We start from the raw sequence: 18459 nt of genomic DNA on the forward strand, positions 1-18459 counted from the left end.
ATGAAAAATTTGGGTGAAGAAATAAAAGAGACTATAGTAGTTCAAAAGATTCTAAGATCTTTATCTCCCAAGTTTGAATCTAAAGTATCTGCAGTAGAAGAAAAGGAAAATCTCCGTGTTCTCACTATGTCTCAGCTGCATGGAATTCTAACTGCTTATGAAATGAGAAAGGGAGGTCCATCAGATAGAAGGGAAGCTGCTTTTAAAGCATCAGGCAAAGAAGATCACTATGAAGCATGTCATGTTCCAGAAGAAGAAGAAGAAGAATCAAACTTTGTCAGAAATCTTCAAAGGGGTTCTGGAAGGTTCAGAGGTAAGCTACCTTTCAAATGTTTTGCTTGTGGAAGAGTAGGTCATTATGCTGCAAAATGCTCTTATAAGGATAAAGGAAAGGAACCAGTTAGATGGAACAAGAAACAGGGTACAAATAAGAAAAGCTACTACACCCATGAAGATAGCGATGGCTTATCAAACAGTGATGAAGATGAACAAGGTAACAAATATAGATTGTTAATGGCATTTGAAGATGACAATTATGAGGATGCTATAGATGTGGATAACCTTTATGATGAAATTACTAGACTCAAGAGATGTATAGAAGAAAAGAACATGATTATTGATACTCTACAATTTCAGATTGATGAAAAGGAAAAACATCTTGAAAAATTAGAAGGTGAAATTGTTGGTCTTAGAAAAGAAATTGAGAAAACAAAAACTATTAATCTCAAGTTTGTCAAAGGATCTGAAACGTTGAATGAGATTATCAGTGTGCAGCGATCTCCTCTAAATAAGACAGGTCTGGGCTACAATGGAGAAACTTCTCAAGCTTCCACTTCAAAAAGTTATCTTGATGCCGCAAGAAGAAATGAGCAAAAACACAAGGAAGATCATCAGGTAAAGCAGGGACAAACTTCAAACTATCAGGGGCAATCCAGCTTAAGGGTGAACAAAAGCCACAACCAGCCACAGGTAAAACCTTCTCAATTTGGTTCAAGAATAGATGAAAATAGAAATTACAATCAGTCGGCTGGTAGATTCAATAATCGCAGAAACTTCTTCAATGGACAATGCTTTTCTTGCCATAACTTTGGTCACAAAGCAGCCCAATGTGTTGCGTATAAAACAATCATGACTAGGGAAGCTCAAAAACAAAGAAGCATGACAGGGAATACAAAAAGGACCTATAACAATTTTTCAGCTCTTGAAAATGAAGTTGAATGCTCTATTTGCAATAATTTTGGACATGAAGATGTTGAATGCAGAAGCAGGTTTCCAGAAAGAAAGGTACAAGAACAAAAAAGGGAACAAACCTCAGGCACCAAAACATGGAAAATAAAGGAACCTCAAACAGAAAGATGTGGGATAGCATTCTATGCAGAAGGACAAGAAAATCTATGGTACATTGACAGTGGATGTTCAAAGCACATGACAGGTGATAAAGAAAAACTTGAATCTTATTCTAATTTAGAAAAGGGAAAGAAAGTCTCTTTTGGAAATGATACTCCTGCAACTATAAAAGGAAAAGGTATTGCTCCTTTAAAAGAAGATGTTAAGGCTGGAAATGTTTTGTTTGTTGATGGACTAAAGCATAATCTTCTAAGTGTAAGCCAGATGTGTGATCAAAGAACCGAGGTTATATTCAGATCAAATGGATGTCTTGTTCGTGATCTTGATACAGGTAAAACAGTTCTCAAAGGAAAAAGAACTTCAAATAATCTATACATTTTTGATGAAGAACAACAACAATGCTATTTAAGCAAGGATGAAGAGCACTGGTTATGGCATCGAAGATTGGGACATCTAAGTTTCTCACAAATAAGGAAAGCTTGCAAATATCAGGCAGTTCGCGATCTTCCAGATATCAAAATTCCTGACAACACCATGTGCAGATCATGTCAGTTTGGAAAACAGACTAGAACTAACTTTCCAGAGAAAGAAGGATCAGCCAGTATGCCTCTGGAGCTAGTACATACAGATGTATGTGGACCATTCAGAAAAAGAACACCTAGAGGAGAGGAATACTTGATATTATTTATTGACGATTTCTCCAGGTTTGTTTGGTTGGGACTTATGAAGCACAAAGATGAAGCTTTCGAAAAATTCAAATCCTTCAAAGCCTTGGCTGAAAATGAATCAGGTCACAAGATTAAGTGCCTCAGATCCGACAGAGGTGGAGAATTTACTTCAAATGAATTTTTCGATTTCTGTGATGAACATGGAATAAAGAGAGAATTTTCTACAGCTAGAACTCCTCAGCAAAATGGAGTAGTGGAAAGAATGAACAGAACAGTCCAGCAAATGGCTCGTGCTATGCTTGATGAATCAGGAACTCCTGCAACCTTCTGGGGTGAAGCTGCACATGCGGCAGTTATTATTCTCAACAAGACAAATGTTCGAGTGAACAGCACTCAAACTCCTCATGAGCTCTGGAGTGGTAAAACTCCTTCAGTAAAGCACTTCAAAATCTTTGGGAGCAAATGCTATATCAAAAATACTGAGGAGCAGCTTGGCAAACTTGATCCTAGAGCAGATGAAGGAATTCTTCTTGGCTACTCTCCACATAGCAAAGCATACAAATGCTACAATAAAAGACTTGGCAGAATTGTTGAAAGCATTGATGTAGTGGTTGATGAGAAAGGATACATTCCTAGGCAAATACATCGTGAAGACACTGAAGAAGATGAAAGCTACCCTCAAAGACAAAATGATGAAGAAGAAGAACCGCAAGAACAATTTCAAGACGGACCTCACGAAGAAGCAGAAGAAAGAACAAGAATAGAAGAAAAGACTCCATCCAGATATGTTCAAAAGAACCATCCAGAATCTCAGATCATGGGACAAAAGGAAGCAGGTATACAAACTAGAAGAACAGTTGCAGAAGCTTCAAGTTATTTGGCATTACTCTCCTCTACTGAACCACAAAATGTGAAAGAAGCATGCAAAGATGAATGTTGGGTGAAAGCAATGGATGAAGAACTTGAGCAAATCGAAAAGAACAATACTTGGGAGCTGTTTCCTAGACCAAAGGATAAGAATGTTATCGGAACAAAATGGGTGTTCAAAAATAAATTGAATGAAAATGGAGAAGTAATTAGAAACAAAGCCAGACTTGTTTGTAAAGGGTATGCACAGCAAGAAGGAATAGACTTTGAAGAAACTTTTGCTCCTGTTGCAAGACTTGAGGCCATCCGAATGTTTCTTGCTCTCTCAAGTTGTCAGAACTTCAAAGTATTTCAAATGGATGTGAAATCAGCTTTTCTGAATGGAGACTTGGATGATGAAGTGTACATTGAACAGCCAGATGGTTTCATTCTTGGAAACGATCCAAATCTTGTATGCCGATTAAAAAAGGCTCTCTATGGTCTCAAACAAGCTCCAAGGGCTTGGTACTACCGGTTGGACAAATATCTTCATCAACAAGGTTTCTCAAAAGGTTCAGCAGATAGCAATCTTTATATAAAAGTTGAAAATGACAAATTACTAATACTTGTTGTGTATGTAGATGACATTATTTTTGGCAGTAATGAAGAAGCTATGAGTCAAAGCTTTGCCTCATTCATGCAGAAAGAATTTGAGATGTCCTTGCTAGGAGAACTGACATACTTTCTTGGTTTGCAAATCCAACAAAAGAAAGGAGGAATCCTTTTATCTCAAACCAAGTATCTCAAGCAGATTTTGAAGAAATATGGCATGGAAGATGCAAAACCAGTATGTACACCCATGGTCACAGGATGTAGTCTCAGTGCAAATGACGAATCTGCAGCAGTTCATCAACCAACCTACAGATCTATGATTGGAAGTCTACTATATTTGACAGGTACCCGACCAGACATCATGCATGCAGTTGGAATAGTTGGAAGGTTTCAGGCAAATCCAAAGGAGACTCATCTTCAAGCAGTAAAGAGAATCTTCAAATATCTTCAAGGGACTCAAAATTATGGCCTATGGTATCCTAGAGATCCAGATCTCACTCTTCATGCTTATACAGATGCAGATTGGGCCGGAAGCGTGGATGACAGGAAAAGCACAAGTGGTGGTGCATTCTTTATGGGTTCTAGACTGGTATCTTGGTTCAGCAAGAAACAGAGTTCAATTGCCTTGTCTACAGCTGAAGCAGAATATGTTGCAGCTGCATCTTGTTGCACCCAACTTCTTTGGATGATGCAGACTTTGCAGGATTATCAAATCACTTGTACACCTCCTATTCCTATCTTATGTGACAACACAAGTGCAATCAGCATCTCAAAGAATCCGGTTATGCATTCAAAAACCAAGCACATACCAATCAAGTACCATTTTCTCCGGGAACAAGTACTTGAACAGAAGGTCAAGTTGGAGTATGTTCCTTCTAAGGAACAAGTTGCTGATATTTTCACCAAACCGTTGCCCAGGGACACTTTTGAATACCTCAGGCAAAAGCTGGGGGTTGTTGATGCATCATCTTACTGTTGATCATCTTCCTATTGGTGGTATAGGCTCAGGGGGAGCACATAATGCATTGTTGGCATTATGGAGAAGGAGATCTTGGAAATAGCTGCAATATGTCTCTATCTCCTTCATGATGGATTTCTGGTTACAGATCTGGAGATGCATGAGCATAGGGGGAGCATACCCTTTGCCCTTGATGTCAAAGGGGGAGAGTGAAGCTGAAGATTAAGATTATGTGGTTGCCATCAAGTCCAAAGGGGGAGATTGTTGGCATTATGATTCAGGTGTTGTCCTTGATGGCAAACCCATTCAGGTGATAAATCAAGAAGGACGCAGGAAATATGTTCAGCAAGTGCGTCCCCGCAGATATACCATACAGAACCCGCGTCCAGGGACGCTGGCCAGCCGTTCAGGAGGTGCGTCCGCCCAGTGCACACATTTCAAGGCAGAGAAAAGCACGTGGGGGTTTCTTGTGTGGTATCTAGCCGACGGTTTTGTGTTTCTATGGTGTCGGCTCGTGGTTTTGTTCCATGTTTTGGGGAGAAGCTTGCCTATATAAAGCAAAGGAGTTCATTTGGATTATGCATTATCTTGGTTGAGCATCTCTTGGTGTGATCTAGTCCATATCTTTAAGGGTAAATCTTCTAATGGACTACGATCTATATGGCGCATGATCAGATCTGTGGATCTGAGTGTTTGGGTTGGTTCTGAAGTCCTCTTATCTTCTATATCTAAAGGGACGCAGATTCAGTGAAGGGAAAGTGCGCCGGGACGCAGTACAGTAAAGGATCAGGTGCGTCTCTGAAGCGAAGGACGCGGCGCGACTGTGGTATTGGGTGCGTCTCTGAAGCGAAAGACGCGGCGCGATAGTGTTGATGTGCGCGTCGGTCGCAGACAAGCAAAAGGAACAGTGCGTCTGCACGCAGAACAGCATAAGGTATACTGCGTCCAGTCGCAGGCCACAGAAAGAAAATATGCGTCCCTGTCTCAAGATGATCTGTTAACTGTATATTTCTGTTCATAAGGTGTTCTGGGTTGTTTCTGTAATTACTGATCTGATATCTGTAGTAGACTGTATCTGTTGTATACTTGTTGATCATTTTGAAAAGAAGTAGGGGGTTGTAGCTCCCTTCCAGGAGAAGTCTGGAAAACGAGAAAGAGTTGTAGCTCTTTGCAGGTTGCAGCCTGCGTGCTGGTAAAGGACTGCACCAGTACAAAATCATTGTAAAAAGAATTTCTTGAAAGAAGATAGAGACATTATTGCAGCAGGTGGTTTTTCTCCCGCATTGGGTTTCCACCTTACATCTTGTGTTCTTTGGTGTGACTGTCTATTTTCTTTATTCATGCTCATTGTTTTATGGTACTGATATGCAAGAATATTTCAAAAGATCAAATAAGGAAGATTTGGTAAATTGCTAGATAATACTGATTCCCCCCCCCCTCAGTATTATTTCCAACAGTTTACCACATTGTTTCTTTCACATAGTCTTACTTGAGTCATATGTGTTATCTACATCAATGTTAGAAGCTTCAATGTCTCACTCACCAACAAGAGAAGAATGATTTCTCTTAAATAAGGGTTTATTTAAAAAAAAACAACATTATAGACCATAGTTGAATAGTTTATAAATCCATTTCTTATAATCAGCTTTGTTGAAGGGGTTCAACCACATCTTAGGTTTGTTATTTGAGTCAATTGTCTAGTCAATATGTCAATCATTGCACTATATTGATTATTTTAGCAATCATTTCTCACAAATTTAAATAGATCATTGCATAAAATGTTAGAAGATAAGGTAAAAGAAATAATAGTAAATTCTTCACATCAAATACAACATCTATTATGAAACTAGCTTATTATTTAACTATATCAAATAGCCTAGAACTTTTCAGCTTATCAAAGTAGATGTTATGAAACCAGCTCACAAATAGATAGAAAAGATAGATCAATGACTTAGAAATCAGCCTCTTCAAGCAGGAAACCTCCTTTACATTACACAAATGAACAATTCCTCTATGATACAAATGACAAGAACTCCTTTCTATATATAGGAGTCTAACGGGTCATAATATAATTAGATCCAACATAAGAATAATAATTTAAGGGCACAATAATAACAATAGTGGAATTCTATGGGGTACAATAATAACAATATGGGGACTACATGGGCACAACAATATAATAAGGGGGTTATACTAATAACAATAGGCGTTACACTAGTATAATAGGGACCTAACATGCCCCTCTCCTTCAAAAAGTGTTGTCCTCAACGCTTGAGTAGTTCTTGATGCTTCTATATAAAATTCTTGTCCTCCCATATGGAATATTCTGCAGGTAAGTTCTTCCACATGATGAGATACTCTGAAATTGATCGATTTCATAGTTGTCAAGTTCTTGTTTCTATGACTGCTCCAGGTTCCAAAATGATTTTTCCATCCTCATCAATTTCTGGCAATATTGTTTGAACTGGGATCTTCTGCAACTTTTGAATGAGTGGCCACACTTCTTCGTCCTTCTTCCATTCATCCCTTGATTCCTTTATCCAATCTGATTGGATAATAGAAATAACACAAAACAATGCTGCCACATCCTCATCCTTTCTTGAGAGTGCATCTACAACAACATTTTGCTTCCCTTTCTTGTAGAATATTTCAAAGTCATAACCCAACATATTTGTGACCCATTTTTTCTGTTCTTCAAAAGATAAGCTTTGTTCTAAGAAGTATTTAAGACTATCATGATCCATTTTTACCTTGAAGTGTCTTCCCATTAGGTAAGGTCACCATTTCTTAAGTGCATGTATTGTTTCCAACATTTCCTTCTCATAAATAACTTGCTTGAGATGTAGCCATAAAAATACCCAATCGCCTACATCAAAACTTCTTTTACTGCAATTTTCATATGCCTATTGTTTCATTCGATTATGTACCAAAGTGGCATTATCCTTTAAAAATTTGAGAACTCGTTCTTGATGGTCAATGTGATCTTTCACTGCTTGAATCTTTTTCTTTTTGATATGTCCTTCTATCTTGAGAGTTTGAGGATTGGTAATTTCTTTGAATGCATTACAAGATATCGTCGGATTCATTTCTTGATGCTCGATGTGATCTTTCACTTCTTGAACATTTTTCTTGTTAATATGTCCTTTTATCTTGATATTTTGAGGAGTGGTAATTCCAGGCAATGCATTACAAGATATGGTCAGATTCATTTCTTCTTTCTCAATGTCATCTTTCACTTCTTGAACCTTTTTCTTCTTGATATCTCCTTGTATCTTGAGAGTTTGAGGACTAGTAATTATTGTCAATGCTTTACAAGATATGGTGGGATTCATTTCTTCTTTCTCTAAGGTTGGTTCTTGGTGTATATCCTCTTCCTTTGATGTTGCTTGATCCTTTTCTTCCTCCTCTCCAAAATCAATGTAAAATAATTTCTTCTCAACACACTTATGACCTTTAATGTATTTGTTATCACAATTGTAATAAATCCATTTTGCTCTTTTTTCTTCCAATTGTTTTGGTGTCAACCTTGTATGTTGTGGAAGGCTAGGAGAAAGAACACTTCCATGTTTATAGTCATGAGGGGTAGGCTTCCTTGTTGCCATCATTTTGCTTTCCACTTTTCTTGCCAACCTGAATGCCTTCTCCAATGAATCGAGTTCCCAAAGATGAACCTCATGTTGAATGTTATCCTTTAAAGTCCCTATGGAGACATCAACCATCTGCTTCTCTAGAATATCATTTTCCCTTATATTCAATTTTTGAAAGTCCTCAATAGCGTCTTCCATTCAACACTTTTATTTGAGATTTATCAATTGGCTAAAGAAGGTGTTTCTCTTTCTATCCTCATAATACGTTATCATTTCCTCCATGAAAATTGACCAAGTAACAAGTGGTTTACGACAACAAATCCCTTTAGACAATAAAAATTGATCTGATTCTAAATATGAAGATACAATACGTAGCATTTGTAACATTTTCACCTCATGTAGATCAAAATATTGCTCCATCTTTAGTATCCAACATACCGGACCCTTGCCATCACACTTCCTCGTATCGCCTTTTCTTGATTTTAGGAGCTCGATCTTGAAATGATTGTAACTCTGTAATTTCAGATCTCCAAGTTCTGAAATTGCATCCTATAGTAGCCCTTTGATTCCTCTTTCTAACCTCACAAGTCTGATCAAGATTAGATTCGGCAAGGAAGCGTTATGTCAAATCTCCCATGATGACCTGATTATAGACTGGTTTAGTAGATCTAACTTGTATGAAGTTCCACGTGTCATTGTTTCATGACCTGAAACCAATAAACATAAAACTACAATCCTTCCTCTTTCTAAAAATTCTTACGGAATTTCAATTTGATGCTCAGAGAGAAAGTTATGACGATTTTCCAAAGGTCGCTTGTTTAGGATGTAATTCGGGAGCCTACAGAAACCCTAAATCTCTTGGACTGTATCTCCGAAAGTATAGAAAACCAAGATCTAAAATTTGGGCTTGAGCTTTACCCAAATTGCGACACAAATGGGTTTTAATTTCAAAGTCTGAAACTTCACAGAAAAACAAGTATAGCAAAAATTCCACGATGATCTCTTTGAGATGGCATTCTGGATTTTTTAAAAACCCTAACTTCCTCATATCATATCTCCGAAAATATAGCGAGAGAAGATCTGAAATTTTGAGTCAAAGTTTCGAATGATTTCGGTTCAAACGGGTTTTTGTTTTATATTCTAAAACTTTGTAGTGAAAAATTTATAGTGAACATTCCATGATGAACTATTTGGAGCAACGAAACCCTAGAATCCAAAGCTCTAAAACCAAATGTTCTGACACTAGCTCACAAATAGATAGAAACGATAGATCAATGACTTAGAAATCAACCTCTTTGAGGGGAAAATATCCTTTACATCACACAAATGAAAAATTCTTCGATGATACAAATGACAAGACCTCCTTTCTATATATAGGAGTCTAAGGGGTCATAATCTATTCAGAGCTGACATAACAATAATAATGAAAGGGCACAATAATAACAATAGTGGGTTTCTATGGGGTACAATAATAACAATATGGGGACTACATGGGCACAACAATATAATAAGGGGGTTGTACTAATAACAATAAGGGGTTACACTAGTAGTATAGGGACCTAACAGTAGAGGACCATGATATAATCATGACACTTCACACCCATCTTTTTTTATTTATCATCTAGAATATAAGCCCATATTGTACATCCAAACTTTCTCAGATGATTAAGTCATTTTCTTAAGAGTATTCATATTCCACATATATTTGTTCAAAACTATATCAGACGATATTTGTAGAGCAGATAGCCTTTTCCCCCAAAAAATTTAGCATGTGTTTGGTTTAAACCCTATGTCAACCAAATTTCTATGCTTTATTTTAGTAACATCATTCTACTAAGGTGTGTTAAAGACATATGTTTACCAAAAGATATTATTTTGACATAAGTGGCTTTCAAATGAGACATGTTGACCTACTTACTCCATTTTTGAATCTTATATATTTCACAACTTGACAACATTTGTTTTCATCTATTGTCAAAAATTATTTGAAATTTTAAAAAACATGTCCTTATTATTCAAGAAATATATCCCAGTATACCAATGAATATAAACATACATATTACAGTAAGTAATGATAGTTGGTTCACTGTATAAATTTCAATATAATTAGTCCTACATGAGACTCTTCTCTTCAGGACTTTCCTATCTCAAATTAATCCTAGTGATGCTTTCCAAGCATATACCATTCACATACACAATTAGGATAAATTATATTTAATATTTCATTATCGATATTAAAATTGATCGTCAATTTCATACCTCAAAAAATTAGAAGTCCTAATCACTCAAGCCAATTTTTTCTTTAGTCATTAGTTCGGTCCTAATTATACAATAGTAGATCTTAGATCCTTCTTTAAAAAATCATGAAATTTGTAAAGTCTTTATTTATATTTTTTATTAATATTCTTCACAAAAAACCAATTTTTCCAAAATTGAACCTTCTTTCCAATCTGCATTATCTCAATTATAGACAATAAATTAACACACAAGCTTGGTACATGATACAAATTAGTAATCATGCCATTTTGAAATTCAATCCTACCATAACCATGAATGGTAAGTGAATAATCATATAAAAATAACATATCTATTCTTTTATACCATTATTTAATGAGTAAACGAGGTAGACATCATAGTCCTATGATAGGTATGACCAAATTGACTATCCAATCACTTTTAGAAGTGTGAGAATGCAATTCCTAAGAAGTACTAAAATAAGGTTTAGTTATCTTCCTTACCTTCTAAAACTAAATTTTGTATATCAACCAATCAATTATTGAACACCTCATCTTCATGCCCTTTTACCTTTCTCTCATTTGTTTTTCCCATACCTAGTATCAACATGTTTTCTTCTCGTTACTGTAATTAGATGATGGATATTCTTCATGTTTCTTCATTATGTTATACTTTACATAATCTATATCATGATAATATCCATGGTATTTCTATAATTGTACTCATTCCCTCTTTCTTTACAGTTCTATAATAATTTTCCCTTAAGGAAATAGGCTTGTTGTTTATTCTCATGTTTATCTTCATAAACCAACTTTTCATATGCATTAATAATAAAACATAGAAGGAATCCAATTTAAAACCTTTACTACCATATTTTCTAGAGGTCTAAGTGGCATGGAAATTTGGACTAAAAGGATAATATTTTCTCTTCAAATTGATCCTTATGAATTATGTAATCTAACCATACTTCCTCGGAAATTATTTCAAAATTCACTCAATTACAATTGTAGCTCCTTCGAAAAGCTAAATAATTTTCAAACTTATCAAAGTAGAGAGGATTAAGCGAGACTAAATCGTTCTCAATTAAATAACCTTACTTCTTTCAATCTTATCAAATAGATTCTTCAACCTCATCTACACTTGCTTTGGTAAATCAATCCCACTTCTGTAAAAGTGAATATCATTGGAGATGCGGGTCATCAAAACTCATATAGCTTCATCATTCTTCCCATTAACAATGAACTTCATGTGTTAATTCTTAGGGTCTATATACATATTCAATTGAAAACTACCAAAGGTATTTCCTCTTTAATGGTATATCAATATCATATGCCCCATTTCATATTTGTGGTCATCTAAAACCAATCACTCTTGTTTGAAACTCATAATTACACTATAAATCCTAATTGAATTTATAATTCTAAGCCTAGATCAGTTTATTGCAAAGATCTAACTCAAAGTGAACTAAATATCAAACATTATCTGTAATACCATGTTAGAAAAGTAGGGAAATGTATAAGTGGCTAACTATTAATTTGTGGTGTTCAAACACTCCATTTCATCCGTAAAGTACAAGTGAGCCTATATATTAACATACTTAATGAATAACAAACCTATGTAAAATACCAATCTAGAATATCATTGATATATACTTACAAGTTTAAGTAACCCTTAGAATGAGGAATAATTAGTCTATATTGATCACCTAATGCAAGTTCAAGATTGAAATGTTATCCCTTAAATTGTACACCAAACAACTTTTTTATGGAAACTTTGATTGAGTCCAATGAACCAATTAACTGATCAATTTACCTTTTAATATATCTATAATTTTGTTGAATAACTCCAAAATTTCGAAAGGTGGGAAGATATTTTTTTTATAACAAATAATATTATCCAAAAAAATATATATCCAATGCAAACAAATTGTCGAAGAACAAAAAGACTCATGAAGAAGAAACCACCAGATAAGGTGAAGATACATGGATAACATTTAGGACCAAAAAAATGTTCATAATGGGATTGAAACCAATTTTATCCCTTGAAGTGTATTGCCTCACTCATCTACCATTCAGCCTTATATTTTCCTCATGGGGTCTCTATTTGCATATCTCATGAGAAGGTTGAGTGTCAGAAGTAAGAAAAGCTACTGTAAGCCACTATAAGGGATTATTTATGGAAATTCATTAGTATTAGTCACAAATCTTCTAAAATAAAGTGCTAGGAACCTTTGTTTCTTAAAATTGATCAAATTATATAAGTGAGTCATATAATCTCTTTAATAGATAGAATAATTAGCCTCTAATATCATATAGGGCATGCATCTAAATACAAAACGATATTTGGTATTAGAATCGAAATAATAAATCCAATAAGTGTAGTTCTATAGAGGAATATGGTGGTTCATCTCAATGTAAATTTGATGTGAACAAACTAAGAAGCTTCCTAGAGAGACTCTCATACTAGAAAGCAAGTAGAGTCTAGCATACCCAAGAAGTTCAAAAAGACCATCATTAAAGTGAATATATAAATTGAAGTTGTGTTGTAGCTTTGGATAGAGAGGTATTATATGCTCTAAAAATATTGAACAAATATAGGAATTTTAAATACTAACTTAAATAACTATCTTTACTTTATGAAATTTCTTGAGCTTATAGTAGGATTCGCCTAGTGATGTAAGTGGGGCCTGAAATTCCATTCCATGATTATTGTAGTGGTACCTAGTGGTCAGGGTTAGGTTTTTATAGGTAAATATTAATAAGAATGTATTATTTATGGGATATTTCGCGTATTTTTATTGTATCGGATAATATCTCATTCAAAGGATAACCTCTTGGAAAGGCAATGGAATATGACTCCATCATTCAATACAAGGGATTATTCTATTGTGTTACCCAACCTTAAGGGTTAATGATTTAATGAAAGGACATTGATATCATTTAATGCTTATATGTTTATTGAATCATATACAAATCTATTAAGTATTATTACAAGTAGAATCAAAGTGATTTATTGGCCTAAGATGAATAATTTTCTTTTTGGCATATATTTTAATGGAAAATTTGTTTTTGGGTTTATTCACTAGCTCACATTTTCATCGATGCCATGTGAAGTAGAATAATTGTTCCATTTCCATACTAGGTTCATTCCATTATGGTGCTCATGCTCATATTCAGATGGAAAGTGTTATATTATGCATCAACACTAAATATGCATGACAAGTATAGGAATGATATGAATTATAAGAATCATATGAAGAATGGTATATGTAACAACCCCATTTTGAACCCTCGAAGTACTATAACTAATTATGTCATCATTTCTTATAGTGATATTTAAAGGTCATTTTGGTGATGACTGTAGAAATTTTGAATAATTTAACACATATTCAACAGAGATTATCCTGATCATGTACTGTTGCGAAATACATACACAATACATAAGCTCCTCTACGTTGATAATAAATATAGCAGCATCAATAACAATAAAACATCAAGAGCATTCACACATTAACACAGTATGTAACCCGGGGAAAGCATCTCGCTAAAAACCCCAACTATCTGTATATTAATGATTGAGACCATGTAACATTACAAAGTACAATGCTTATCACAAGTAATCCAGTACCGGTTCCACCTGTTACACATAATACAACTAAGATCTGATCTCCAAATCTATTCCACTGCTTGCCTGCCTCCACTGCTCAATACCTGCTCCAGAATGAACGAGAATGGTTTACCAAACTCATATTTCACCTCCAAAGAATCATTCACACTGTGTAAGACATGAGCAGAGGCTATATTACTAGGCAAATACATGAGCAAACTCATTGGCATACTCAATCCCTTGATTGTGCAAATCCTCATGCACAACTATAGTCACAACTGATAGCAATCTGATCCTCTAACACCTGTCTCTGTTGAACTGAACATGCACTGACATGCAACTGAGTTAACTTATGTATTATATAGTTGCATTATGAGTTAATAATTAGTTTAACAACTCATCATTAGTCTATTTGTAGTTATACTAATTACAACTAGTTTAACCAAGTCGAACTGAACACAACTCCATCAACTCCACAATCAACTCCACCAAACTCAACTGATTGAGTTCTAACTGAAGTCATGCATGAAACAACTCAACTGACTCATAAGAAAAGCGTACTTCCTTCTGACAGCTGCATGGGCCACATCTGTAGCTCAAACTGAAGTGCTCCAAGAGAATAAGATCAAGTTTATAGTCCAAATATTATTATGAGAAAATAATATTTGACTTTTCTATTTTGGACAGCCAATCTAAAAATAGACTTTGATCACTCCTGCTGTGATCACTCCTGTTGTGGTCACTCCTACTGTGATTACTCCTACTGTGGTCACTCCTACTGTGATCACTCCTGCTGTGGTCACTCCTACTGTGATCACTCCTGTTGTGGTCACTCCTGCTGTGATCATCCCTATTGTGATCCAAAAATAGAACTTGTGCCATAATTTGCCTACGGGCCCACTTAGTGAAGGCGACTCTTTTCACTAAGCTCCATCATCTTGTTGCAATCTCAACACTCCCTCTCAACAAGATATGGATTATTAGCAACCCCTATCTTGCCTCGGTGGTATTCGAATTTTCTCCTAGTGAGAGCCTTCGTCAGAATATCAGCATCCTGATCCTCCGTTGGAATGTATGAAAACAACATGATCCTCCGCTACACACAATCTCTAATATAATGGTACCTAATGTCAATATGCTTATATCTATCATGAAATACAGGATTAGCCGAGAGTTTAATGCAACTCTGGTTATCACAGTAAATCACAGTAGAATCCAAATGAGAACCGAACAAACCAACCAGGATCTTCCTCATCCATATAGCCTCGCACGTAGCCAAACTTGCTGCCATATACTCAGCCTCCACTGAACTGAGTGCCACGGATCTCTACTTCCTGTTGTATCAAGCAACTGTTGTCGATCCAATATTGAAGACCCCTCCTGATGTGCTATTTCTGTCCGTTGGGCTCCCTGCCCAATCTGCATCCGTGAAGCCACATAGCTTCACCTCATCCTCCTGTCTGTACCACAAACCATATCCCGATGTGCCTCTCAAATAACGCAATACATGCTTGCCCGCCTTCCAGAAGAGCTTGGTAGGCTTAATCATAGCTTGTGAAAGCTGGTTAACTGCATAGCATATATCAGGTCGTGTATTGACCAAATACATCAGCAACCCCACCAACTGTTGATAAACAGTGGCATCCACTTCTTCTCCTGAAGTGGCATCCTCCTTCCTCCAACCTCCAGGAAGAGGAGTATCAACAGGCTTGCAACCATGCATGTTGAACTTCTCCAGTATCTCCCGAGCATACTTTCCCTTAGAAACAAACAGTCCACCACTGCGCTGCCATATTTCCAATCCTAGGAAATAGTGAAGGAGGCCCAAGTCCTTCATCTTAAACTTTGTAGCAAGATCCTTCTTGCATGACAGTATCAACAGCTCATCACCTGTTAGAATCAGATCATCAACATATAGCACAATGATAAGAAACTTACCCTCCACCACAATCTGGTATAGGTTAGGATCTGCCTCGCTCTTGGAGAATCCAAGTTCTGTGAAATAGCTGTCTATCCGTGTGTACCAAGCACATGGTGCTTGCTTCAACCCATACAACTCTCTCTTGAGCCTGCACACATGCAACTCGCTGCTGAAGACCTCAAAGCCTTCGGGCTGCTCAATGTACACCTCCTCCTCAATGACTCCATTGAGGAACACAGACTTCACATCCATCTGATGAATGTGCCATCCCATTTGCCTGAGAGAGCAAGAATCGTCCGTATGGAAGAATACCTTGCGACAGGTGAAAAGGTCTCCTCATAATCGATCCCCTCTATCTGTGAAAAGCCTCGGGCAACAAATCTTGCCTTGTACTTCTCTACACTCCCATCAACTGCTTGCTTAACTTTGTAGATCCACCTCGAACCCACCACTGATTTCCCTTCTGGTCTAGGAAAAATCTCCCATGCACATTTCTGACAATAGAATCATACTCTTCCATCATGGCGTCTACCCATGCGGGATCCTCCATAGCTTCCTCAAAAGAGGATGGCTCAGTCACAACACACTTTCTCATAAGATCCATGTATCTAGTGTACCGATCAAGTGACTGTCTCTGCCTATGTTGGGCTGTAGGTGGTCCTACAACTTTCTCTGCAGCTTGAGCCAGTTGCTCAGCTTCTGTCAAGTGCTTTCACCCTCTGATGGTTGGCGCTTTATGAGTGGTCTCTTCCACTCCATCAACCTCGTCCTGTGGCTGATCCACGTCCTGAAGATCATCCTTAGGAACTAATAGCTCCACATCTACATGTAAGTGTAGCTCCCTCTCAAGTGAACACTTCATGGCTTTCTCCTCCTGAAATTTTATATCCCGTCGCATAACAGTTTTACCACTATCTGGAAAATACACACGATAGTTGTGGGGCGTATCAGTGTACCCCACAAATATCCCAACCTCTTCAGTCGGCTCCAACTTCGTCCTGACATCTCTCATCACATACATGTAAACATTAGCACCAAAAATCCTCAAATGAGAAAGATCAAGCTTCTTACCAGAATAAGCCTCCTCGGGTGTACTCATGCCAAGTATCCTATGAGGACAACGATTCTGCACATAAACTGCTGGCTTGCATGCTTCCACCCACAAGTGAAGGGGTAGGCCCTGATCATGCAACATTGCCTGTGCAGCACCCATAATTGTTCTGTTCTTCTGCTTAGCTACCCCATTCTGTTGTGGGTTATGGGGAGCTATGAGCTCTCTTCGTATCCCTTCTGCCTTGCAGAAATCCTTGAACTCGTCCGAGATGTATTCACCACCATTATCGCTCCTAAGAGCCTTCACCTTCTTCCCCGACTCCTTCTCAACCAGTGCTTTGAATTCACAGAACTTTGAATATGTCTTGCTCTTCTTCTTCATGAAGAAGATCCAGCACTTACGAGAGAAATCATCAACAAAAATCACATAATACCTGTGTTTTGCTGTCGAAGCAACTGAGAAAGGTCCACACATGTCTGTGTGAATTCTCTCAAGGATCGTCATGGTGCGACTATCCTTCTCGTGAAAGGTGGCTTTCACAAACTTCCCCAAAGTACACCCCTTGCACTGATCTGACTGTGTTATGCTCTTAACCTGCAAAATGATACCCAAATACAGAATATGCGAAGAAAAGATACCCAGAACACAGAATAGCAATGATTTTATTATTCAGAGAGTAATGTTCACTTGCCTCTTTGAGGGGGCAACCTCCAATAGAGCAGAGCTCGACTACAAAATAAGACACAATGCTCCTCGCAGGGAGTCTCTATCCTTTATATATGACTCATACATGTAATACCACGGGCCAATACCGTGGGCTTTATTAATACCATCTATCTAATACTACGGCCCATTTGCAACTAACTGTGGTCCCGTCATTAAACGCGGGTTAACCACTTACAAATATTAATATGGGCTTTATTGACACTTGACTATGACGTGTGATGAGCCCCAAATTTGGTAACATTTTGGGCTCATTTGGCCTAACTACCTTTGCTCAATCCTTCATTTTTCATAACTTATGCATCATTTTTTAGTATGTTTATGTCATTTGTACGAATAAGGGCAGTCACTATTCCTAGGTGGCTAACACGCGCTCATTTCAGGTTTTTTGACACATGATTGGAACAAAACTGAGCAGATAAGGACCAGGAGATAGCCAAGATGGGGTTGAGGATTCGTAGGAGGGTTGTCCACAGCATTAAATGGCCTTCCTCAGGATCTTCACCCCCAACTCCGAGCTCCAGTAGCCACCACAACCGGATTAAAAGATAGCCAAATGGATTTTGAGGAAGCAGCAGTTCACTCCTAGTTTGGTCAGCCAAGTCCCACTGATTTAGGAGGCCAGCTTGGGGCCTCATGATGTATAAATGATAAGGCTTTAGCCTTCGAAAAGGACTTTTGGAACATTGTTGCACATCCTGCACTACGAGCTGCTAGCTTAGTTTTGCTCTTTTGTAGCCATTATTGGAATGCTCTTTGACTTATGATTATTATTTTTTAATGGAAAGCAGTCAGATTTAATCTCAGTTCTGAGCTTTTAAAGGAGCCATAGCTCTCGGGGTTGGGCCCAACCTGAGAGCCTAAGGCCTCCTTCCTCTGTATTGTTATCTTTTCTTTCAGCA

The sequence above is a fragment of the Pinus tabuliformis genome, chromosome X (genome assembly GCF_031772625.1).
Source record: "Pinus tabuliformis cultivar Carrire ecotype Pingquan chromosome X, CPIR1, whole genome shotgun sequence".
In the NCBI taxonomy this organism is placed as follows: Eukaryota; Viridiplantae; Streptophyta; class Pinopsida; order Pinales; family Pinaceae; genus Pinus; species Pinus tabuliformis.